Source organism: Grus americana, chromosome 9 (assembly GCF_028858705.1).
Source record: "Grus americana isolate bGruAme1 chromosome 9, bGruAme1.mat, whole genome shotgun sequence".
Classification (NCBI taxonomy): domain Eukaryota; kingdom Metazoa; phylum Chordata; class Aves; order Gruiformes; family Gruidae; genus Grus; species Grus americana.
In genome coordinates, this window is record NC_072860.1 from 22,543,095 (window position 1) to 22,568,514 (window position 25,420).

At 40.1% G+C, this 25,420-nt stretch overlaps 1 protein-coding gene across 6 annotated transcripts in view; it reads right to left on the minus strand.

Annotated features, from left to right (window-relative positions):
- Positions 1-25,420, minus strand: part of NLGN1 (neuroligin 1) — a 400,680-nt gene that overhangs the window by 319,041 nt on the left and 56,219 nt on the right. For 2 of the 6 annotated variants that reach the window (XM_054835938.1, XM_054835936.1), the window contains exon 1: positions 6,899-7,451. The exons of 2 other annotated variants lie outside the window; for them this stretch is intronic. The gene's annotated coding sequence lies outside the window, so the exon portion shown is untranslated. Of the gene's footprint in view, positions 1-6,898; positions 7,452-7,585; positions 7,674-25,420 lie in introns of those variants that run through there. 2 more of the 6 variants (XM_054835934.1, XM_054835933.1) reach the window with 2 other exon arrangements.

Below are 25,420 nucleotides of genomic sequence, written 5' to 3' on the forward strand. Positions count from 1 at the left end.
TATGTCTTGTACACAAAACCTTACAACTAAATTAGTAAAAAATACAATATTTCAATACAGCACCTAACACAGTGCAGCACAAGTTAGTGAAAAGTGGAATTAAACTGAGTAGATGTTACAAGACTCATTTAAATTGTCAGGCATTTTTCAGCTTCGCTATATTTTTGTTCTTCCCCATTAGTGGGAATATTCACTAATGCTCACTCATTATTAATTAGTATTTTCATGATCAAAAGATCCCTTTAAATAATTTCTGCAACTTAGTTTGCCAAAATAGGAAGACTTCTGATCATAAGTTTCTATTAAGCTGGTTTTGAATTAGACAAATTAAACCTATGAGCAGAAGAGGGTTGCTTAAGTCTTATCATCTTCCATTTACTTGTATCAATAAATCATTTTCTTAAAATAGTTCTACTTTTTAGCTGAAATAATTGTTTATATTACCAGAAGTTGGCTACAATTTTTTAATGTGGACTATAGCTCTCTGACATTTTGCACAGTAAGGAGGTAACGAAATGGTGATTTTACCCATAACACAAAGAATGGGTAACTCTGTCACTTACGTGTAAAGTTTTAGACAGCTAAGTAATACAGATTTAAATTAAAAATGACAGATGCACTGGCTTGGAATATAATGGGCACTGAAGTGAACCTTTATTCCTTTTAGCAGCTTATGGTTAACTCTTAAATGGACCACACGTTATATTCACTTTTGAGTACTGTAACTATTCGGCTAAATGATCAAATGGCTATTCTGTTGATGGCAGTAGTGTGCTTCAGGACATAGAGATTTTTTGACCTACTGTAGAAATTCAGCTGAAATCATGTTAATCAGAGGTCATACTGGGGAAAAAAAAATCCCAGATGTTTCTCATTTGAGACCTTCAGCATTGAAATCTGCATATTGTATATCATAAAGTCAAGTGGACTTAACTTGCTTTGATTAACACTTTATAAAACATTCACGTGCTTCCCGTCTGAGCACTCTAGCACAGTAGACTAACTCTAACTAGAACCCACCCAGAGACCCCTGAAACCAAGTGTTCTTTCACTGTGTCTTGCAGGTGAAAAACTGAGCTATAGAATTAGCAATAATGTTCATTACCTGATACACATTTGTGGCTAACCCTTGGTTCACTGGGGTTAATCATATGAGAAAAGTAAATGGAATTTTTTTCCCTACCTTTAATACAATTATAATATCAGAAGTCGTACTATCTTTAATGCTAGTTCATCACCTAAGGCAAGCTTTCATATCAGATTCATAGGAAAGATACTACACTTTTTATTTTCCTATTTTGGGGGCATCAGGAATTCAAGATTAAAAAAAAAAGCTAAAATACAGTTATTACATGTTCTTGAGAGAGAACTCTGAAAACAAAGATGCTTGAATGAACTCAGATTTGTCTATGAATTGTGTTATTAACCGGATACTATACAATAACAGTTCTAAAGCATAGAAAACCCTTGTTGTAGAGTTAAATCAATAATTAGCTCTTCAATAGGATGAATTTTTAATTGAAAAAAAAAAACCAAACCCGCAAACCACCACAACTTCCTTGAGGCACAAAAAAGACCAAATGCTTTTCTTTCTTGATCGGATTCTGGTTTCAATTCCATCAGGGTAATTGAGATCAAATTCCAACTCATCATAAAATCCACAGAGGTATAAATATAATTTGTTAATCACAAACCCACCATCTCTAACTCAACTTCGAAAGGGCTCTTGAATGGCATTACAGTGCTTTCCAGAACTGTGGAGCACACACTACATTTCGAGTGCAATATTGGCATTATAGGGATCTATCAACTTGAGAGTCCATTTCCTGTGATGTAGCGTTCTGTACATCTGTGACTTTACTTGTATTTGTTCCAAAATGAATTTCATGCTTAACTTGTTTTTCTTAATTAAACTTCCTTTAGCAGTTTCTAATATGTGCATTATTAAAACTCATTAGTCCCATTCATGCCTCCCTGTCATTTTTGGCTTCACATTCATGTATCGAAGAGCTCTGTTGCTTTATATAGGAGGCAAATTAAATAATAAATATGAGAACTTGAACGTTTTATGAGTGTCAGTATGAGAAAGTGGCTGCAAGGCCCATAAGGTTTCACACAAAAAAAGCATTACAGCTAAAGCTAACATGCTGACACATCTCTGATCTATAAAGTCTGCAGTAATGGTAGCAGTAAAGTGTTGTGCCATAGACAGAGAATTTTTCTCTCACATGAAATAGAAATAGGATATAGCACAGGCTATATTTACTGTTGTAAAAAAATTTCAAATAAAATTTCCCAAAAGCTTAGAATATAACGCCATTAAATGTCTACAAAGATTTACTCTTTCCATCTGACTTCATGTGTAGCTCCTATTATTCAGCTCCTTGTCCTGTTTTCATTTTCTCCCACTATCTGCGAGAAAGACACTCGCTTAAGTTAGAGCAACTAGTCTGAGGTGTCCCTGTGGTCATGTCCTGGCCACGCTGACCACGACTCCCGCAGCAGAAGAGTCTCCTAACCCAGCAGCAGGTTCTCGTGGCGACTATGTCAGGGCCCGAGTCTCCGCAGAAATAACCCTTCTTTGTGAAAATAGTCTGAAGAAACAAAAGCTCCGCCCCACAATGCCTATTTTACACAGGTTTGAGGATGTCAAAATATTCAGTATATCTATATAGTAAGGTTTCTCCTAAATGAGACGTCGTCGTCTCCTCAAGCATATTTCTAATGCTACATGCCTACGTAACGCTTTACCGCTTTCAAGTACTTTTTTTGGAAACTGGGCAACGGGGTTGGGAAGGCAGAAGTTAAAGAATGATTTTAAGTTCAGATATTGAAGTTAAAAGTTTCAGACAAGATGGAATTAAATAAAAGAATAAAATACAACGTAAATGTATTCCCCTTATTAAATTCCCAGAACCAGTTCAACAAGTGGGCTAATGACATCGCTAGCCAGGATGTGATTGAGGAGATTTAGAAAATATATTTTTAAATTGCCATTTAAGTTCTCTGCTTAGTTAAAGGAATATGAGTCACTTGAAATATAATATTTGTAAAGTGTCCTTGATCGCTGTTATGATTTTACAGTCACATGTTGCTAATTTCCAAGCATTACATCCTCCCTTAATATGGTGCAAAAGACCTAACCAAGCATCAATAGAAAGTAACAGACTACCCAAAGGCAGCACTAAAACTGATTATGCAGAAAATATTACGAGGACAAAACAGAAGAATTCAACAAATGGGGGAAAGAGTACTCCGACTGCTTTTCTTTTAATGGCCTCATCTTTTATTTGCCCACAGCAATGAAAAAAACATTTTACGCTGATGTACGCAGCCCAGACCTTTACATGGATTGATTACCATAAGGATATTTACAGCAAACACTGTGCCCCACGGTTTCACACAGATGGTATCCCTTTACACCACCTTTCGTGTTTTAGTGAAAAGTGGCACGGTAGAGTAGGTGCACAGAAAAACTTGAACATGGTACTAAGTAGCCAACTAGTCGATTTTTGTCCCTGGATAACATACAGCACGTCATTAACTAGGAATTAATAATTATGAAAACAAAGTCTGTTGGAACACATGTGGGGTCTTCAGAAGCAGGTGGAAACCTGGAGCTGACTCACCAAGAAGTCCACACGATCCCCTTGTAGTTGTGCTAATTCAGTAGTCATTCTGGGCAATGTAATGTCATCATTTGTCATTAAAACTACAGGATGTGCTTTCAATGTGCAATATGTGATGAAGCGTCTCCATCAGCTGCTTTTTTTTTTTTTTTGCATCCCCTAACTCCCTCCCTCCCATGCACACTCTTCTGCAACGACTGGGTAGTAGCAGGGCAGGCCCCCCCCTCTGAAGACGTACATTCCTTCATAATGCAGAGCTCAGAAACAGGGCTACAGTAATGGAAATATGCTTTTACAACAGCCTTTATTCATCAGTCAGGATCTATTTCTTATCATTCCCTGTCATACTTACCATGGATGGATATCTGGGACTAATTGGAAATTACATTGTTTACTAGGTCAGATTGATTACTGCCCATTCTTTATTAAAAGAAATCCACAAACATTTCTACTGAATCTCTGGAAAAATGTTGTCTTTTCATTATTTGCTTTCAAAGAACGTCTGTCTCTTTTTGCCCTTCTTTTTCACTATTTAATTTTTAAATAGTTTCTTTTTCATGTGATTAAAAAAACATAATAAATATGACATCAAACAAATAATTCAAAGCTAGCCAAGGATCTGTAATACAGTTTCACGTCTCTATTAGAAAGGAATGTATATTTGCTTTTAATAAAGGCAGGCAAGCCAATCCATTACAAACTGAGACCATGTCTAAGCCTCTGCTTTCTTCTCTTTTCCCCAGACTCCATTTGAACAATTAGAGTGGTTTATGCTTGTGTGTATGCCAGTGGATATTAAATATGCAAACTGATAAAAAATAAAACTACCACCATTACCACGTTCAAATCCTCCATTCATTTGCAAATCAATTTATGTGCCTACAGCTCTGCCCCAGTCTTTAAATAACCCTCCACAGCAGACTGCTCCACCTCCAGCCAAATAATCCGGAGCAAACCCACTTTGTTAAGGATGTTTAAGTATCAACAGCTAGGATATTATCTTCTTACCCCATCGTAGAAAAAAGGGTAAGATAACCAAAGCAGTATGAGGACAACAGCTCTTCTCCTCGCTTCTGTACAACTTATAGCCTTAAACAGCCTCAACACTCTCTGGTGGCTTTCGTTGCTACTTCAGTTAATCACAAAACAGAGGTGTTCAGCCAAATCCTGCTTCCCAGCACACTTAGTATGATTATCCTCAGCCTCATTTTTCTTCCCACAGTCTGCATATGATTCACATGCAATATACAGAATAAAAGAGATCTCTTCATTTGTATCTAAGGACCCCCTAATCATCTACTGCAAACTGCTTTTGCAACATTGCTGCAGTCTGTAGCTGTAGTCTAAGAAAACCGATATCATTTATCAAAAGTAACTAAGAAGTAGTCTTCTTTAACCCTGCATCATGCACCAGAAATAAAGAGGGGGAAAAAAAGGAAAAGAAAAAAAAGAAAAAAACCCACCCAACCAGTATTTCCAAACATAGCTATTTAGCTTTTGGCTCCCAATCTGCAAATCTAATTTCAAAGATGCAAAAGCGGGCTGCGTGTTACAGCTGTTGAGCCCACACAAGCCTCAGTGCAGTCAATGGGAATCAGTATCTTTGAAAATCAGGGCCCTGAATAATGGACTCTATTTTTAAATGTTCGTTTATATCATGCATGGGTCTTTCACTTGTCAGGTGCCTGTAATAAAGTACATGCAATTTCATAAAGATCCTTTGCTTGAATTAAGCCAACTCAGAAAAAAAAGTAGCAGAAAAGGTCCCAAAACTCACAGTGTTGCTCTTTTACCAGTAACAATAGTCTGTAGATGCATAAAAAATTCTGCTACTGTAAAAACAAACAAACGGAAAAAACAACCTGGGTCTTCAGAGGGCACGAAAAAGTTATTTTGACCATTGTCATAAATACATGGGTTTAGATATGAATTATCTCTGTGAATTTACCAGTACAGTCTGGTCCCACTAAGGCTCTGGATAAATGCAAATATTGCCACAGTGGATGGCAGTACTGGAAAAAATATTTCCTAAAACAATTTCTTATGCTGGGGAAAAAAAAAAATCTGCTTAATTTCAAATTCACAGAACATCTACATGTGCTAAAAACATTCACTTTGATATTTATAGCTTCTATAAGATATATTTCCATTTTATACTAGTGGATTTTTAATGCCATAGTTGATAGAGCTAAAACAAACTGGCCTTCTAGAAAGCAAAACCAGCATCAAAGTAAAATGTTTTTCCTTAAAAAGGTCAGCAAATTTACAGAAGAAAATAGCTTGTCCAGATTGTGTCACCTGCAGCACCAAGAATGCAACACTTTAATCAAGCTCTGTTTTGTTTTATTTAAACAATTATTTTAATGTAATTGCTCTAGAACCATATGCATCCTTAAAACGATTCAAGATAATAACCTTTCTCCTGATTCCAAGGTAACTTTCTGGCTTTAATTATAAGTCAATTAATATTAAGTAATTTGACTGATTAATTTTAATTAAACCTGCTGAAAATTGATTTTCCTTCAGCATGTAAAGATGAGGCTCTAGTGCGATCATCAGGAAAAGAGGACCGGAGGAGGGGAAGGGGGGGGGAAGAAAAACCAGTACTTAACACCCAAGCCAGAAGATGTCTGAGGAAAGAGGGAAAAAAAAAAAAAAAAAAAATCCCTCCATCAGGCATGGCAGCCTAGGAAGAGACACGGCACTGTACGGAGGCATTGCCCATGCAGCTCGGGGCTGCGGGGCGCGCACAGCAGCTCCGTGCCCGGGCCGAAGCCGAGCTGTAGCCCCGGCCTTCCCGGGGGGAGCGGGGGAGGAAAAGTTCGCTCGGGCGGCGGCGGGGGCAGGAGCGGGCGGACCGCGCTTGTGGCAGATGCGGGGCGTGTGTGTGTGTGTGCGCGCGTGTATGTGTGTGCGTGTAAATCTCCCTGCAAACACCCAACACTCCCCCCCCCCCCCCCCGCCCCGCAGCGGCTCCTGTCTCCGCGCAGTTCCCCCGAGGCACCGCTCGGGCTCGCCGCCGCAGCCGCGCAGCCCCCGCACCCCAGCCCCGCTTCCCGGGCGAGTTACAGCAGCTAAATGGCATCTCCCTGCCCGCGGACACACGCACACGGCTCGTAAACCGGCACCGCAACGCGCCCCCGGGCTCAGCCCCGCGACCCGGCCCCACAGCCGCCCTGCCCTGCCCGGGGGTGCTGAGCCCGGCCCGGCGGCCCCCCTCCATCCCGGCTGGGGCTCGCCCCGCACGCCGAGAGCATCAAAGTATTTACCAGTTCACGGCCGCTTTTCTGCAATCGCAGCTGAAACTGTAATTCACTGGATTCGCCTCCTCCGGCTCTCTCCCAGCCGCTGTGAGCTGGAGGTTTCTCAATCGTGCCCCGGACACTTCCGAATTATATCGATTTTTATATATTTTTCTCCCCTTTCCTCGGATCGGGGCGAGGGGAGGGGGAGCTGGAAATCCCCATCCGGAATTCAGCCTCATCCGTGCCGAGCCACCTCCATTTAAATCCGACCATCAGGCAAGCAATAGAAATGATCAAACGCTACTTCTCTCCGTCTGCAAGCAGATAATCCTACTAATCCAATAGATCTCCCCCGATCCGAAATTGCCCTCCAGACGAATCCCTTTCGCTTGATGTCCGGCGGGTGATCTCGGCGGCGCGACGGTACCCCGAGGGGTACGTGTGTGTGTGTGTGTGCGAGTGTGTGTTGCGGAGGGGGGTGGGGGGGTGTTAATCTTTTTTGGCTCCTGGATGCGCGGCTCGCTAAAACCGCCGAAAACCCTGCTTTTTCCCCTATTACACGTTTCCACTCCAAATTGCTGCTGGATGAAAAATGGTACAAAGATACCCCCAGCGGCGGCGCGACGAACAGCGCGGGCAGCCCCGGCCCCGCTCCGCACCGCCCCGGCCCCGCTCCGCACCGCCCCGGCCCCGCTCCCGGCCAGCCCCTACCTCCGGGGGACCCTCCTGGAGCGGTACAGGGAGGCGCCGCGGCAGGGAAAGCGGGTTTGGGGGTGCCCCTCCTGTGGCTACACGCAGCCGCATGAAGCACGTACACCCTTGTGTAGATAGGGGGTATAAAGTGTTGCCAACGTGGGATAAAAAAGCTGTATATGCCTGCGTGCGTGCAGGCTGTTGCCTCTTACTAAATTATACCTGTGTGCAATACTCAGATATTTCACAGGGGTATAATTTAGGAAGAAACCATGATCTTAGACTGTCACTGTCTGCACACAAGATACATGTGACTTCCTCCCCACCACTGTTTCTCAAAATCTTTTAATTATTTTTCATTGCCTACTCTCTATTTTTTAAATGAGAAAAAAGTATTCTCCGATCCCGGCCTCGGGATCCTCAAGGATCACAGTGGAGAATGAAAGTTGACAACTCGGGGTATGGGGGGAGAAAGGAAGGCCAGATCAGAAGGGAAAGGAAAATAGTCCTTTGAATTCTGAAAGGTCTATTCATTTTTTAAGAACAGCCACAATCACACACTAAAAGATTATAAGCATCCTGACCTAAGCCTCTTGTACAGACCTCATTAATATCTCCTGTTATTTTAAGAGAGATTTCCCTTCACATTGTGTTAAAAATCCGTATTTTGTTGCGTTAATATCCACCTCATTTTAAAATATTGACGCTAATCAACCACAGCACACCCACTCATGTTTCCAAGCATCTAGCCCCAGGCAAGGTCTGAAGGTGCCCGATAATTTGATAAGCTGTTACACCCCTCACCTGAGAGCACATCCCAACAGAGCAAAGGCCAGTTCCAGCCACACCAGGCTATTTACACCTCTGAGTCCCACTGAGGATCCATATCTAAATGTCCATGGCAGGAATGACAGGACACAACAGCAGTTTATCCCATGACATTTCTGTGTACTGGAATAATTGTGTCCTGGGCACATTTTTCACCTGGTAAGTATCAATTATTATTATACCCCATGATTAATCCTTCGGTACTCTGAAATTTAACTCTTTCACTGCCACTGAAAGCATATGCCTCTCAGATATGGCAGAACATACTCTTTGCTGACAGAACAATCCTATGCACGTTGTTATGTTATCCTCAAGAGAACACCACAGGGAAAGAAAAAAGGGTTCAAAACTAGAGAGAAAATGTGCATAAGAATATCAATCACCAGCCACAGATCAACCAACAGCCTAAAAACTATCTCCAAAGAGGGTGATACCAGGTGAGCTATTCTGCCATTCTTCATCCGCACCAAAGCCTGGAGTAGTTTTATCTTTGGATTGGTTTTTGCACTGAAAAGCAAGAAATAATGGTGACATAAGATAACTGCACCCTTATTGTCACTTGATGGGCTTCTGGAATCCAGGTGTGTAAGATTTTCCTCTCGCTCCTTAAAGGAGGAAATATACGTATCTTCCCCATGTTCCCTGAGCCATCATGTGAACACCACATTGGAGTCCTCCAAGAGTCATTTCAGCATATTGTCCCCTCCTAACTAGGTGGGAAAATCTACCCATTTATCACTTTACCATGTTTGGTTTTTTTTTTTAGGTGGATCTGATAACTTCCATCCAATTTGCTATAATCCCACCTTTGGCCATCAAGCCTCCACCTGACCCTAAACCCATCTTCACTTGTGCAAAATTGACACAAAGTTGTTGTCTGAGCACATTAAGATTTTTTTCAACTCCCTCTCACAGCAGTGACATGTCATATCAGTTCATACATAGCATCACTTTTGCTCTGGCCTGTCCCCAAGGTTGGGGTCCCTTTCCCAAACTTTCCTACTGTCTTTCACTCTACTCCCCTCCTCCACACTTCAACATTTCTCCTTCCTTCTTCCCTCCAGGGACCTTGGTAGTACAACAGCTCTCCTCTCATCCAAAATGTTGCTGTGGAAAGCAATAAGGCTTGTGGGGAGCAACAAGATTTGTCTTCAGCTGCAGAAAACATTCTGGACAACAGAGCAGGTCTAGGAAGGGATATAGGGGTGGGAGAACAAAGCACAAGACTAATCTCTCGTACTGAGATGTGATAGTAATAGCTGTGCCTGAACGTAAATGTGGTAGTAACACTGCCTAAGGACTGATACTACTGTAGTACTACTGTAGTTTCTGATGCTGGTTCAGTCTGCAACAAGTATGTCCTTGCTTTAAAGACTTAAGTGGCCTATATGCACATTTATTTATACATACAGATGCATATATACAAATAGAAATATACATACGTATGTATAAAGAGTGTTTAGACTTGTTTGAGAGAAGGGGGCGAAGAGCTTGTAGTCAATTAGAACTTTGCTAAATATGTTTTAATATGCTGCATGCCAAGAAACTACACTTCTATTAAAATCTACGGAATGCACAACTGGTTTAAAGGATGGCACTAGTTAATATTTAGTTTGGCTGAGTCTTGGCAATGTTACCTGCATTTACTAAAATAATGGGAAGAAAGAGGGATGAAAATCCATAGAAATTTTGAATTCCCGTGTCCCGCAATATTCTAAAATTTAACTCTGCTCCATTTTCTCTGTTTTAAGAACATGAAGACCTTCATACAACCCTCACCTAAGCACCTAACTTCTAAAAAAGGGCAAAACTTCCAATGAAAACTTAAAAAGAAAGAAGCTATTAACTAGCAATCCAAGCTAAAATACATATCTGAGGTATGTAAGGTATGCACCTGAAGCATTAATGGTAAGAAAGTTTTTTTGTGTGACAAGTTTCATGAGCTATTGAAAGACATAACTTAAGACAGTAATACATTTTCCTTTCGAGATAGATTTTTATCAGACTCTATTTCTCAAGAAAAAAGATTAACCTTTCTAATAGGTAGAAAAGGTGGAATTGTTTACATATAAATTCCAAATATTCATTAATTTGCTTGTCTCAAGATAGCTCATTAAATTGTTTCTTGCAAGAAACTTCATTAAATATTTTCTTTGATTTCATGAAACTTATTTAAGATTACTCACCTTTCTCCATTTATATTCTCTACGTTGCCCCTGACTGTCAAATCTTTAATAAAATTATAATGCCTGTCTATAAGCTGCTTTAGTTTGCTCTAACTGCTTGGTTGTTGCCATTCATTTGGTTTAACCTTGCCAAGAAGAGAGGCACTTGAAGACGCCATCCCTCTTCACAGCGTAGCCTTTAAAGCTCTTCACAAAGATACAAGGGACTGACAGTGCCTCAGTCACTTCAAACACTCATCATTTTCTTTAATATTGTTCTTTTAAACTAAACCAACTACATTTAAAAAAAAAAAACCATGATGCTTTGCTTGTATGGCAAAATACTGTGTCGCTCAGGAATGGCCAGACTTTCGCATATCAGGAGTCAAGAAAATAAGATGCATGTAGTCTAAGGGTTTCAACTTCAACTGCACTCCACAAAAGTCCCCAAGCCTGTGCTCACATCCCCGACGTCCCTGCCACCAACTCCTCCGCAATGCCTGACTTCAGAGGTCAGGGTCAGTGGTTCTCTTCCTCCTGGCCCGTGATGGGAATCGTATATTTTGTCATCTGGTAGGATTTGTATTCTGACATCATACAGGTCGTCCTCGGTGACATTCGCTTTTTAACATTAACACCTTGTACTGGAATATTTAATTGGCTATGTTGTATCTCTGCACTCTGGATTTATTTTGCATTTCCATTTAATTAACAACCATGACCAATGGTCTGATAGATGGCAAAGCATTCTGTGAAGCAGAATCCTACTGGATTAAAAGTTTTGCTGGAAGGTTTCAAACCCCCGTTCAACCTGAACTTCTCACCGGTGATTTTCTTTGAAGTACAGCGTTTCTAAACCACAGCGCCTGAGGACATGGGAAGAGGAAGCAAGGAGGACCCAAGGATGACACAAAACCTGTTCCTACAGACTCACCCCTCTCTAAAAGTTGTCTTGACTGGATGCTCAGATGCGCGCAGTCCACCCGTGGTTGTTCTGACATTCAGAATTTCAGGTTCTTTCAGGTGCTGTTAAAGGACTGATATTGATAAAGCAAGCCATTGCCAGTGTTCTTACTGGAACTTAATCAGTAGATTACAACACATTACAACACTGCGCTTGCCAGGGAACTCTGAATTAATTATAAAATCCATTTCCTTGTTTATGTGGCTGTGAATGCTTTTAGTCCAGAAGAGTTTTATGACTTTGTTCCTTCCCAAAATTTCTTTGAAATCAGAATCTACCAGTACCTTGGTTTGCAGTGACCAAATACAGGAAAGTATGGGGTTAGATTATGTTGGCTTGGGTTTTTTTAATTACAAAAAAGCATTTATACAAAGAGTTTTATGTTTACACTATGTGAAAGTCAACCTATTTCTAGTTTTTTTAATTAGTTTAATTAGTGTACATACTGTATACTACTTCTGATGTTGTAATATGGGGACATTTCCAGTGGACATTGATACTCTAAGGCAGTATTACATGCAGTTTATATTCTTTCAGACTCAGTAGGCAAATGACAGAGAACTATGGACCAACTTCATCTCTGATGTAACAAAATTGATGTTAGAGGAACCTCATGAGAGAATTTTTATTCTTTCCTAATACCTAACTGCAGCAGAAAAATGAACGCGTAGGCTGGAGGTGCTGGAGCATGTCCAAAGTAGGGCAACGAAGCTGGTGAAGGGTCTAGAGCAGAAGTCTTATGAGGAGTGGCTGAGGGAACTGGGGTTGTTTAGTCTGGAGAAGAGGAGACTGAAGGAAGACCTTACCGCTCTTTACAACTACCTGAAAAGTTCTAGTTGGTTGGGTGTTGGTCTCTTCTCCCAAGTAACAAACAATAGAACAAGAGGAAATGGCCTCAAGTTGTGCCAGGGGAAGTTTAGATTGGATATTAGGAGAAATTTCTTCACTGAAAGGGTTGTCAAGCCCTGGAACAGGCTGCCCAGGGAAGTGGTGGAGTCGCCATCCCTGGAGGTGTTTAGAAGATGTGTAGATGTGGTGCTTAGGGACATGCTTTAGTGGTGGACTTGGCAGTGCTAGGTTAGCAGTTGCACTTGATGATCTTAAAGGTCTTTTCCAACCAAAATAATTCTATGATTCATTTGCGAGTAAAAAAAAAAAATAAAACCTTGTTTTCCACATGCATTTACTGAGAAATCCCTTTTACTTTTTCACCAGCCAGTTTCCATTAGCAAGGAAAGCTTCGACATCTGTGAATTAAGACTTGCTGAAACCTTGACACTCCCTGAGTACTGATAAAGCATTTTAGGTCCTTATTTAAATCAGCCAGTAATAAGATGATTGTGAAATACATCATGATTTTACTACCAGTTTCTCTTGGCATCTGTTTGCCTCCAGTTACGATTGCACTGATAACTTGGTGACCGACATAATTAGCCTGGCTGTCATTATGGCTACTGGCCAAGAGAGCCAAACACTGCAAAAATATTTCTTGAATTATTTTTTTTAAGATGCACCAAATAATATGACCCATTAATTAAAACTCCTGCAGTCCCAGTTAATTCCTGACAACTGAAAAAAATGCAATTTGAAAACAGTCTTAAACAGCAGTAAACCACTTCCAACCTGGTCGGTGTGGGCTTGGGTTTGGGTACCAGGCTGGGAGTCAGGGGCAGACCCTGCTCGGGCTTTGCCAGTGACCGGGTGGAGACCTTAGGCAGACTATTTTAATCTTTCCTGGTTTTAACTCTATCTAATCCATTTTGATTTTTCTGTCACCAGGGCAGAGACAATCTTCCCGTACCAAGGAGGAGGAGGAGGCAGGAGGCTAGGGATTCCCGAGCAGGGGAGGAGAGGGAGGTCAAGAGGCAGAGCTGGAGCAGCCGGCTGCTCCGCACAGCCCTGCTCTGGCACTGCCCCGGCGCTGCCGCCTCTGCCAGCCCCAGCTGTTTGGCACCAACAGGCGCAGTCGTTTGCAGGTGCAGCGGCGGGTCCGTGTTGCTACGGGGCATTGATAGACCTCTGAAAGAGGCCAGGCACCGGAGAGAGTTGTGTGGGACAAACTCTTTTTGTGGAGGAGTCACTCTAACATGTTTATGGAATTCTGCTACAATAAGCATTAGAAAATAATGAACCAATAGACAAACATCTCTATAAAAGAACCATTCCTATATTCTGCAGGCATTAATCAGCCTCGATAGGGATGGGAAATCCAGGAGATAGTATCAATATAAAAATACTATTGTACAAACGGTAATACATTCACCTGCTTATCCTAGTAAGTTTTAAAGCTTGTGATGTCTGGAAATCTGATTCACTGCGCAAAGACAAACCACACAAAACTGACATGTACAGGTAAGAACATACAGACAAAACAGAGAGTGCAGAATTTGCAATGCAGAGATGCCTAAAGAGGTCCTAAACTGAGGGACCTGAAAAACATCATCTTCAACAAGTGATGGGGGGGGCACTAATCCTTTTGAAAATGCAGTTACTTTTAATAAAGTAAACTGAAGGCAGATCAAATCACTTGTGATTTCTGAAAACCTCACTGTAGTATAACCAAGCCGTTATTTACGGTCCATTAATATCATTCCTGTAAAGTCTAGTTATTCTAGTGATTTAATAGCAGAGTAACAACAACAACATTTTTCATTCTAGCTGTGTAATGGGTGCACGTTAGATCACGTGCCTCTGTGTCTCTGGCTGCACGTATGGACACACGATAGTACCAGACCTACAGTACTTGCCTGTCAAGTCCCACTGGAAAACTGGAGACACAAACAGCACCTCTGGTCGATGCAAAATACCTGCAGATACCACTGTCTGCTATGACAAAAAAATACAACCTCAGGAAGGCTTAGCTAGCATCCTTATAGGCAGACAGGGGAGCAAAAGAATAAAAGAGGAAGAAATGGCAATAGAGAAACTGCAGCATCCTAGAAGCCTATTATTTAATTGATGTCATAACCCAGGAGAATATATTATCCTCTATACGCTATGGTCACGTTACAGTATGCACTCTACATGGACTTTGAAATCTCAGTTGTTCTTATGCAAAATCTGCTAGAACCATCTGAAAGTTAAATCTATACAAATACTTTGTAATACCTACCTGTGGCTAAACTGAATCCCACACCCAGAAAGACATGACTTTGAATTTTAATCTTCAAATTTCTAGAAGGTCTTGGTTGCAGAATACTATTTTTTTTCCCCATCTGGCATTTGCAGAACTTAATGAACAATGTCTCTAACACTCAGAATAAGCACAATACAGCTTAATCTCTGTGTGGCAAACTTTGGCATTCCCTTACCGTAGAAAGTGAGCACAGTGGCTCTCAGCAAATAGTTTCTCCAGTAAGATGAAAGAATTCATTAGTTTTCCATTTCTCAGACCTTTCTCTTTCTTTGCTATCGCAGAAGAATAGGACATCCAAATTTCCTATTACTTTTAATAACGATGCTATAAAGTTTTTGCTGGCAAATATTATTATTCCAAGCTGAAAAAATGATTCCTATGGCTGAGAAAAAAAAAAGAAAAAAAAAAAAAAATCAGTGAAACCCATCTGTGGTCTGTACATCAGCCAGTAGAGGGTGCAGTCAGTGTGGCTGCATTTCCTACACGCCTGAGCTGATCACCGCTGCTGCTTCAGCTTGTTTCTAGAGGTGGGCAAATATAATGTTACATTATGGGTGCAGTTCAATACTAAATAATGTGTACAAATTGCACGGCATCTGTTTTTCTCAGCTTCTCATTTTCTTTATTCATAACTCTTCTCAGTGTTTATAAAGATGCAGGGCTTGTGTTGCACACATGGCATTCAGAGACTGCAGGAAAGGCTTGCATGCTCACATATCTTATGATTGCAAACATAAGAACATGTCTGTAAGATATTTTCATAATCACAAGATTTAAAAAGATGCATTTTCTATCAATAGAAAAGTTTATTTCTATTATATCTTCAGGCCTTTAATCAGGTGTTAGTCAAACAAACTTCCACTGAAATAAACCAAAACTATTTCCCCAGCACTTGGAATATTATCTTTTCAAGATGATGTAAATTGAAGAGGGGCTAAGAGGCATTTGTTTGCAAAGGGGGAATTATCTCAGGGTGGTATTTGCCTCCTTCCACAACTACCTGTGGTTAAACAGTCCTGGGTGATGGCACTGTACGATGGGCACTGCTGCTGTGCAGCCAGCTCTACCGCACTTCACGGCCTTTTGGTTTGTAAATATTACGCAGTAAGGCCGGCACAGATGTGAATAAGACTAAATCTGTAGACACATTTAAATATACCTGCTACAGTCCAGTGTTTCACATGTGTAATTCTACTTAAGTTGCAGTGCCCGGTCTACCCAACTGTCTTGGCACCTGCGAAAGCCAAAAGGAAACACTGGATGTAGGTGGGATTTAGGCTGTGGGAACCTAAGCCTAGTGTTTCAAGCAGCCTACAACTCTGTTGGATTGAGTTCAGCACCTACAGAATAAATGAAAACACAACCTCGTGCTTGACAATGCTGAATCGTAGAGGTAAGCAATTATCAAAGAATGAGCACAATGTAATAATCACAAGATACACAGCATGAAAGGTTTTGTGACAGGTGAAAATGAACACATTTATGCAAGATGGAGTTAAAATTTGAGTCTCAAGTGAAGGCTATACTTTTCTTTTTGAGGAAGTATTTGTTGAGCTAAATACCAAAACAATGGTGCTCGTCTCATTAGCACATGCTAAAGAAACGACAGCCTCTTTCAGCACTATCTTAGGTTTGCTTGTAGGTTCCCTTTCAAAGACCAGACAAGATAAAGCACCTTGCATTAGCACACCTATCTGACAAGATGACATCTCACAGTGGTTTGGTAAAATATGATGGTAAATTTTAAGTCAATAATCACTGCCTAGTATGAGTAAAATCAGTGTTGTCCACTCCTTTCCTACAGAGTTATCCGCGATGGAAACAACTAGCAACATCTCAAATTTCAGTACAGTCCCTGCAGCCATCTAGTTCATCAAAGTATGAAACAAGCTGAGGAGAGCTCATGTTCAATGATGCTCTGAGGGAAAATGACTGTCTGGCATCAGCACTGGAAGTAGTATGTGGCTGACTGATGATTTAGGATTGTTTTTTGAAAATACTGGGTAAATTGAGTAATTTGAACCAATCATGGAATATAACGTGCAATACAACATTCTTCTACCCTGCAGTCTCCCTTCTGGGAAATCTGGAGTGGTGGTGAGTACATTTATCAAGAAAATAATGACCTCAAACAGACTTCTTGAAGCCTAAGGTGGTTTTTTTTATAAGAGGAATCTGGGGAACTAATTAGGAGGAAATAGCTCCTCAATGTCCTGAGTGAACTCCCACTGAGAAAATAAACAATTTACAGACTCACGCAACTACACACATCCAAAGACAGTCATCTTTATGGCATGAGTTTTTGCAAATATGGAACATAGAAGGGCATGCAGAGGCAATGTTTGATAATGAAAAAACCGCTATACGTTCAAGGATCCACACTTGTCATTATTATTCCAATTTTCATCTTTGAACTGGGAAAAAAATTAAGATATAACAAAGAGGTGCACAGTACTCTATTCAAAAATTAAGGTAAAAAGATGAGGTTACTTTCTATCTATTTTTATAGCCTTTAACCAATTGCCTTGCTATGTTATGTTCCATTCATTGTTTGGAGAACAGGAGGAGCAGGAGTTTTGGGTGTGGAATTTACTGGTTTTCAGACAAGTGTTCTAGAACTGGCTTTGAAAACACTCAGTTTTGCAAATATTAGATCTTTTAGACCTTCTCCACAGAACAGAAGGCCAAGTATTTTCATCAACAAAGGAATAAAGTCATGAGAATGGAAAAGATCAGCAGTGCATATATTCAAAAGGATAGACACCCAGGAATAATGTAGAGTATCAGAGGGAGGTATGACAAGAAGTAAGGCTAGCACATTAATATTTAGACTGAGCATCAGCAGAAATGTCCTGTCAGTGTGATGTGTGGAATTATCCTAAGGGAAGTAACTAAAGCTCATTGCTGACAACCATCGCTTTTCAATGTTTCCAGTTGGCAGCTCCGTATCTATACCAAACATTTTCATCAGCTCTTTCATTTTATGATAAACAAAAGAGTATATAATCAACAGCAGTGGTAGACGTATATGAAATAGTTCGTGTTGCGAGAAGCTGAAATGGAACATTTGATCTGGATGGAAGAAGTGAGCAGGATTCACTTTGAATTTTATTAAAATCTTAGCATCCTGGAAACATCCTGATTATGTTTTTATGACTCATCTTAGGGCCTTATATGAACAGCTCAGAAACACCCTGAATATTTGGAAGGAGCCTTAAGAAAGTACTGTTGAAGAAAACTTAGCTACTGTGGCAGGATGCAAAGCTACATCACTTTTTGTTTTCGTTGTTGAATATCCACAGCTAGAGTCCCATTCTCTTAGGATTCTGAAGATATTTCTTATGGACAATGGAGAGAGAGAAAAAAGGTCTTGAGATAATAATAAAGACTGAAGACGCTGGTGCCCTATTAAGCAATACATACATTCCCTCACATACAGTACCCTTTCTTAATGGTTCAGTTCCCTCGTGCTTTTAACATGCTCTCTTTAAAAGGACTTGTCAAGACAAATTGTCTTCCAAGTAGAAGAGGCAATTCCTTAATATAATTTGATAATCAGCATTTCCTAAAGAAATGTATTAAATTCCAGCTGCTCAATTCCTCTCCATTCCACCCACATACTCTTCCTTTCTTTTTCTCTTGCTGATGGCCAAACACATCCTCTCTACCGATGTCCGTACTGGTTAGGCTGCCAGAAGTTGTGGGCAGGACATATTCTATATTTTGCATTTTACACTTTCTGGAGCTTGTGAAAGAAGCATCCAAAGAGTTTCATACTGGGCATCTCTATCTCTGACACTTTATCAATCACTCTTCTCGCTTTTATATGACCGTGGTTAAAATCTGACATCAACATTGTCTTCATGGAATCTTCTCAGACCCCCGTAGCCTACACAGTTATGACTCACAATTTAAAGCCCATATTATATCTTCTATATCTGGTTCTTCATGCGTTTATTTAAAAAACACTGTGTAACTCAAATGCACATAAATATGGATTTGCTCATTAGCAATGCTCCTTCTGTAACTACTGTTAGAGCACCTTAGGGAACAAAATACTTAATTCTAAGCATTTGGGAGGGACAGATTCTCAGTTGCGTTGTCTGAACTTTCTGAAAACAAAACACTCATTTGATATGTAGCGGTCAACCCTCTAAATAAATACTGTAAATGCAAGAAGAAAATCTGATGGCTCAGAAATCTTCAAACGGTTCTGCCTGTGGACTACCCAATCAAGATTTTACCCTCCCTTTTTCCTCACAGTTTATGCTAAAGCTGCAACTATCATGTGGAAAAGCAAAAAGTGGTGATTACCTCTTAATTGTGGTTTGGCCATCCTTCCACAAGCTGGAAAATGAGACAGCTTGTTATATGTAGCGATTAAACATGACTGGCTAGAAGTTCTCACATATGTTTGGATAGTATCAATATGTTTTGAAAAAAACTATAAGTTTTTAATGCATTAAAGCAACAACATGATTAAGTAGAACACTGCACACAGAAAAAGAAAAAAAAATCTTATGCACATATTCTAGGTTTTATTACCTGACTTAACAGATGATATCACAAATGGGAAAGGATTTTAATGTGGTAAAGGTCAGCACAGGTTATTGCTGCGACTAAACTAAGTTGAGCACAATGTTCAGCATACAATGCCTTGACAGATTAAGATAATGATGTGAAATGGGGCAAACAATGCTAAGATTATTTGTCTCATGTCCTCTTCGTGTTTGGGGCCTCTGAAAAAATTGTGAGTGAATATTATTTGAGAAGAGATCTACAAAATGTTGTTCATCACATCAACGTTAGCATAAATTGTATCTGATTTATAAAAGAATTTTGCTAGAAGGAATATTTAGAGAGTTCATTCTGACCAGATAACATCCAAAAGAAGATTTATATATTTTAAGGTTTAGATCATTGTATATTGGTGAAACATGATTGCATACAACTTCCAATTTCATCCTCCTTTTTGGGCAGTTCCCAGAAAAAGGCATCCAAACCACCAATCATTTATCTTTGATTTAAGCACAATTTGATGCCTATTTAATATACATACAAAATAATTCAAGGCAGCACAAAATACGCATTTGACAGGTTTCCAAAAAACTTCAGTGCATATTAAAATTTTTGCATTTACAGGCATAAATTCACGGATGGCTCTCATGCTAGATGACTTGAAAAAGTCTTTGCAATAATATCTTCTATAAAGATTATTCATCTATTCAGTATTTTAGTTGCATATTCTTCACACATTATTTCCTGCAATACTTAGAGGATCATGTTATTCAGAGATTCTGTTACTATTTACCCATACAACACCACTACTACTTGAAATACCAAGAAAATGCTGATTTGCAGGGTTTTTCCACAGAACAGATTGTAATGATTATAACAGTCTACAGAAACTCTCTATAAAATATGATTGACATAACTATGCCCTCGAGAGCAATGGTTAAATAATAATATACATACATAATGTCATTATTATATTGATTTATACAGATGTGATATTACCTAGAATACATGTGAAAGAAAAAAAAAAAGACAGCTGTTAATAAAAGGAAAAACTAGTTATATAACTTATGCAATGTGCTGGGTTTGGCTGGGACACAGTTAATTTTCTTCACAGTAGCTGGTATGGGGCTGTGTGTTGGATTTGTGCTGAAAACAGCGTTGATAACCCAGGGATGTTCTCGTTCCTGCTGAGCAGTGCTTACACAGAGCCAAGGCCTCTTCTGCCTCTCACCCCACCCGCGAGTAGCTGGGGGTGCACGAGGAGTTGGGAGGGGACACAGCTGGGACAGCTGACCCCAACTGACCTAAGGGATATTCCATACCGTATGACGTCATGCTCAGCATATAAAGCTGGGGAATAAGAAGTGCGGCTGCGTTCAGAGTGATGGTGTTTGTCTTGCCGAGTAACCGTTAGGCGGAATGGAGCCCTGCTGCCCTGGAGATGGCTGAACTCCTGCCCGCCCATGGGAAGGGGTGAACGAATGCCTTCTTTTGCTTTGCTTGTGTGTGCAGCTTTTGCTTTATGTATTAAACTCTGCTTATCTCAATCCATGAGTTTTCTCATTTTTACTCTTCTGATTCTCTCCCCCATCCTGCTGTGGCGGGGAGTGAGCAAATGTCAGCGTGGTGCTTAGTTGCTGGCTGAGGTTAAACCATGACAAGGAATCAAGAAAAAATTTTAAACCAATGTTAAACAAAATGCATACGTTATTCTCAGTCTCACATCTGTGTTCTAAAACATCCACAAAGCAAGCATTTTATTAAAAAAAAAAAAACAAAAACAAAAAACCAGCTTCTAGATCAAACTTCTTTCTATTCACAGCAGGTTTGATTTGACTTAGCCAGAAAAAAAAAAAAAAAAAAAAAAAAGATTTCTCTAAACAAAGCCTTCTAAATACAACAACTTTTCCCCCAAACCTGTCAGCTCATTATTAGTTTTTTAGGAAACTGTGGACCATTAGCAGCGAATCATAGGTTCAAGAAATGCATGAACTTCACTGTTACTGAAGGAGGATTCAAACTCATCCTAGCTTGCACTGGAAACTTTTGAAGATATGTAGCTCTACCAGCTGCAAAGAAAAGGCATCCATGCGCTCCTGTACTATGAGTTGGTACACACAGACTTTGTCATATTTGTGATAAAATTCCTGAGAGCATAAAACCCAGCATAAAATCAGGTTAAAGGCATTCGGACCAGTCATTACTGCAATCAACATATGTTTCTCAAACTGGTTTTTGGCTTACATAAAATTGAGGCCAGGGGACAGCTGGAGGCTTATGGCTCCTACTGAAACACGTCTACTGAGACAAGATCATCTTTTGTATTATTTTTTTCCCTGTTAAACATCCAGATCGTATTTCCATTGATTCATAGCCCCAACCTCTCTCTTTCAGCTCTGTAGTGATGGAATGGCCAGACAGAAATTCTACTTTTGCTCAGATTATGCCCCATGCCTTTACTGATTCCTTAACCCATCTACCACATAGCTCTTTAAAGATGACACATGGTTAGAAAGGACAGAAAATGAAAATATTAAGGGACCCATAATGGAAGATATAATTCCTTAGCCTCCTTCAGATTTAATATTTGATTGTCCCAATGAAATATTGCATAAGGCATGCAAAATGGGATGAAGACAGAAGGATGGATAAAACTCAAAAGAAGTAAAAAGCAGGTTTTTTTCTTCTCCTTCCTTATGGCAAATATAAAGAACTTGTGTACCAAATTGCATCTCATTTTCTACTCTGTGTTATTATGTGCACATGATACAGTTTCACATGCTGTACAATTTTCTAAATAGACTAAATACCTCAGATTATGCAACATACCTAAAATAAGACACCAGTTTCCTCTGATTTCATGGTGGTCTTAATGCAACAAAATTTAATACAGGTTGAAACAGGCAGGTAAAGTGAAACTTATCGGCTAAATAAAATATTTATTTCAAATATGTCCAATTAAGCAAAGCATTTACAGTATTTGGACACCATATGTTAATACATAGGTAGCTGGGATATCCAAAATACTGAAACATGCTAGCCCACAAGAAAACAGGTAAACCAAACTCAGTGAGGAAGGGCAATGAATGCCTGTTCCTGGCAGCGTGATGCCAGGATTGAACTAAGCTAACTCCTTAAAACACAGAATGAATAAAGAAGGGGGGAACTTCTGATGTGAACAGGAAGACAGACACAAAATGACTGTTACGCTTCATGACTGGAATCTGAAAAATATTGCACAGCATCTGAATTCCACTCTGACTTTAGAAGTTGGGCAGAGTCACCCCTCCACTTCCCAAGCACCAAGGTCATGTGCATTTGGCAAGTGAAGATGTCCCACTGACTGCATCAAGTGTGTTGGTTGGGCAAAGTCTACCCACCTGTCCCTGACAAACTAGAAAGTTAAATCAAGATAAAATAAATATTCCCTTTCTCCTGGTTCTATAGTCACCTAAGGAGGCAGCATGGATGATGATGTCTCCATGAAAGGGCATACAAATGCTTCAGGACAGGTTCCACTCAGCACCCACAGGACTTGACTTTAATAGGTAAACAAGTGCAAAAAATGACTGTTATTCTCCTTTGAAAGCTGCCGTGTGCCATTGAAGGCTGAGATGATTTACAGGAGTCATCAGAAACTTCAGCCTCTGCTTCTCAACAGTTCATTTTTATTCAAGAAAACAAAGTAAAATGGGTTGCATATTAGCCTCTCCTGCTGTCTTAAATCATGAAATAATTGTGTTGAAATTGATCACGACCTTGTGTCGTGCTTCTCTAAATATCTCAGAACTATTCTTCTAAAGCAAATCAAATCAAAACCACCTATGTTCACAACTAAAAAGAGTCTAATATCAATAACAAGCTTTCCTTTCCACTAACAGCCAAAACATTACCACTCCCAGTCTGATAATGTCTGCAGATTAAAACATCCAGCAACATTTAAGCACTGTATATCAAGTGGAGACTTGACAGGGATTCCCATCAAGTCCTCCTTGCTACGTAAAGAGAAGACCTTCAAAAGAAATTTGATTGGTGATATATTTCTCAGGTCTAGAGGGGCTTCATATTATGCCCTAATGGATTACTTCAGTACATCATTTATATGCTTCTCCTACAGCATCAGTCATCACTAATGGCCTAAGACCTTTCTCATCTTTCACACAGCATTCATCAGAACTGGCTCCTCTCAACATTTTTGTCCCTTTTTGACCAACGTACCGATTGCCATCTAAATTCATTATCATCAAAACATGACAGCTACAGAGTAGCTGTTGAAAAGCAAGATTAGATTCCTGAAAGCAGAATTCTGTTCCTTGTCTTTGATTTCAGTGGGGAGCTGTGCAATGCCGCTTCCAGATTGCAGAGGTCCTCACCTCTCAGGCTGTTTCTGGTATAGCAAGTAGCTGCTCTGAAACTCTATCAGTACAACTGGCTTGAAGCAACCTTTCCCTTTCAATCCAAAACGCAAGAAACCTTCTTTTTAACATACTCCACGTGGAAATCCATCCTTGCTTTACTCCAGAGAAGTATAAATGGCTGTGCACTGCTTGCACAGGTCTTTTCAGTAGAGGAATAGAGGGGCTTAGATAGGTCTCTGCCTCTTCCTTCTAGAGCACGAAGACCAGCAGAGTGTCTTTCCAGGAGTGCTTTTGCATCTTCCACGGAATAGCTCCCTAAAAGTTGTCAGAATAAATTCTCTTCTGTCTCTTCCAAAACCTTTTCATACTATAGGCTACAGCTTTATCACAAAAAGTCTACGACCTGTTTTTGACTGGAATATTAGAAAACTGAAAAGAGAGCTTCCTAAGGTCTCACTTTAGTCTTGCTGATACTTCCCAAAGGAGGACATAGCTATTCTTCAGCAATATTTGCCAAGCAAAATGTACTTTGTATTACCAGTATCTGTCCTATGCTTCAATCCAAAGAGTAATGCCACCATTCTGGTATAATTGACATCATACAGAATAGCTGGTCATTATAAATCACAATGTCCTAACGAAGGATAAAAAGAAAAGGATCATTTATGTGGCACACACAGTTCACAGCACATTTATATTGGCATTTTTCAAGAGCTGAAAAGGTATATGGACAGAGGGTGAGAAAGGAGAAGTAAAATAACGAACTGCATGATGTACTCACAGGATGGCTGTTCTGCGTGCAGACAAATTTCAGAAAACTTTTTAAAGGTCATCGTTACTCAAGTTTACACTGAAAACTTCAGGGGCTTTTTTCCCCTCTTCCTTGGTGATCTCAATATGTCCTTCTCCTTTGTGATTCCATGCCATGTCTAAGCTAGTTACTAACTCTCTTAGGCTTGTTGTTACTATTCAAGAATTATGTATACTTGTGATGCAATATATTACTGGAATAATTAATAACAATTTACTTCAGGTTTTCAAATTAGTGTGACAGCCGACACAAAATATGGTGGAGAACATAGCAAAAGAATGATACTAATAATAGAAATAACAAGAGGTGTAACTTTCTACACAGCACAAGGAAGCTACATCTATTTTAGAAAAACTTGCTGTGTTTTAGTAGGATTTAATCAGCATGTGAGCTTTGATGTCTGCAGAACCTTTATTTCCACGTCAGTGTTTTATTTCATTTCTCCTGTGCCATTTTGAAGGCTTCGTTGTCACTCGTACTCCAGATCAAATTCAATAACCGAGATCCGTAATTTTGCCAAGCCCTGAAAGGCCATTTAAATCATCAATCTCACCATGACTTTCCTGGGAGCCCCATGGAGGGGAGCCTTGGCAACTGACAATTTGGGCTGAAGCATTAAATAGCGTAGGAAAATAAATACACCGTGTTTCCCAGAAGAGGAATGGTATCACCGAGCCCTTGCGACACACGGCATGCTTCTCCAAAGTTGCACCATGCCATCTCCCCTCTGGAAGGAGACTCAGCCGCAGGCACGCTGACCCTGCTGTGAAGCCACCCCGGCAGTCTCAGGCAGTTTTTCGCTTCTCTGGGAAAGGTGAAAGCAACAGATGCATCTCCAGAAATCCTTACATACAGTGAGTCTGGCTGCTCGACCTTCATACTTTTAAAAGATAGGGAACCTCCACATCGGTAACCACAACCACAGGAAAAAATGCCATGCAGCAGCTAATGCTCTTTTCTAGGCTTCAAACATTTTAGGGTGGTTTTTTTTTCTTTTTTTTCTTTTTTTCCTGCTAGGATAACAGGATTGCTCATATTTAGTGCTGGTGAAAGACGGGCAGGTTAATGACAAG